Source organism: Chiloscyllium plagiosum, unplaced genomic scaffold (assembly GCF_037043375.1).
Source record: "Chiloscyllium plagiosum isolate Xiang-an unplaced genomic scaffold, Cpla_swu_hap1 HiC_scaffold_42, whole genome shotgun sequence".
Taxonomy (NCBI): Eukaryota; Metazoa; Chordata; class Chondrichthyes; order Orectolobiformes; family Hemiscylliidae; genus Chiloscyllium; species Chiloscyllium plagiosum.
The window spans coordinates 76,565,754-76,567,578 of NW_028270180.1; positions in this window are offsets into that span (position 1 = coordinate 76,565,754).

Here is a 1,825-nt window from a genome sequence, read left to right on the forward strand (position 1 = left end):
CTCGGGGACACTCTGGGATTCCCTATCTCTCACATATACACGGGAACGCTCTGGAATTCCCTATCTCTCACACACACTCGGGGATCCCCGATCTCACACACACACTCGGGGACTCTCTGGGATTCCCTAACTCTCACATATACTCGGAAAATCTCTGGAATTCCCTATCTCTCACACATACTCGGGGACTCTCTGGGATTCCCTAGCTCTCACACACTCGGGGACACACTGGGATTCTATCACACACACTCGGGGACACGCTGGGATTCCCTATCTCTCACACACACTGGGGGACTCTCTGGGATTCTGTATCTCACACACACTCGGGTCTCACTGGGATTCTATCACACACAATCGGGGACACTCTGGGATTCCCTATCTCTCACACGCACTCCGGGATTCCCTGTATCTCACACACACTCGGGGAATCGCTGGGATTCCCCATCTCTCACACACACTCGGTAGCTCTCTGGGATTCCCTATCTCTCACACACACTCTGGGATTCCCTATCTCTCACCCAGACTCGGGGATTCCCTTACTCTCGCACTCTCTCGGGGATTCCCTATCTCTCACACACACTCTGGGATTCCCTATCTCTCACACACACTCTGGGATTCACTATTTCTCACTCAGGCTCGGGGATTCACTATCTCTCACCCAGAATCGGGGATTCCCTTTCTCTCGCACACACTCGGGGATTCCCTTTCTCTCTCACACACTCTGGGATTCCCTTTCTCTCGCACACATTCTGGGATTCACTATCTCTCTCACACACACGGGGACTCTCTGGGATTCCCTATCTCTCTCACACACTGGGGGACTCTCTGGGATTCTGTATCTCGCACACACTCGGGGACTCACTGGGATTCTATCACGCACACTCAGGGACACTCGGGGATTCCCTATCTCTCACACACACTCTGGGATTCCCTATCGCTCACACACACTTGGGGACTCGCTGAGATTCCCTACCTCTCACACACACTCGGTAACTCTCTGGGATTCCCTATCTCTCACACACACTCTGGGATTCACTATTTCTCACTCAGGCTCCGGGATTCACTATCTCTCACCCAGAATCGGGGATTCCCTATCTCTCACACACACTCGGGGACACTCTGGGATTCCCTATCTCTCACACACACTCGGGATCGCTCTGGAATTCCCTATCTCTCATTATATTCGGGAACTCTCTGGAATTCCCTATCTCTCACACATACTCTTGGACTCTCTGGGATTCCCGATCACTCACACACAATCTGGGACACTCTGGGATTCCCTAGCTCTCACACACTCGGGGACTCACTGGGGATTCTATCACACACACTCAGGGACATTCTGGGATTCCCTATCTCTCACACACACTGGGGGACTCTCTGGGATTCTGTATCTCGCACTCACTCGGGGACTCACTGGGATTCTATCGCACACACTCGGGGATTCCCTATCTCTCACACGCACTCTGGGATTCCCTATCGCTCACACACACTCGGGGACTCGCTGAGATTCCCTACCTCTCACGCACACTCGGGGACACTCTGGGATTCCCTATCTCTCACACACACTCGGGGACTCTATGGGATTCCCAATCTCTCACACACACTCCGGGACACGTTGGGATTCCCTAGCTCTCACACACTCGGGGACTCACTGGGATTCTATCACGCACACTCGAGGACTTTCTGGGATTCCCTATCTCTCTCACACACTGGGGGACACTCTGGGATTCTGTATCTCGCACACACTCGGGGACTCACTGGGATTCTAAAACACACACTCGGGGACACTCGGGGATTCCCTATCTCTCACACACACTCTGGGATT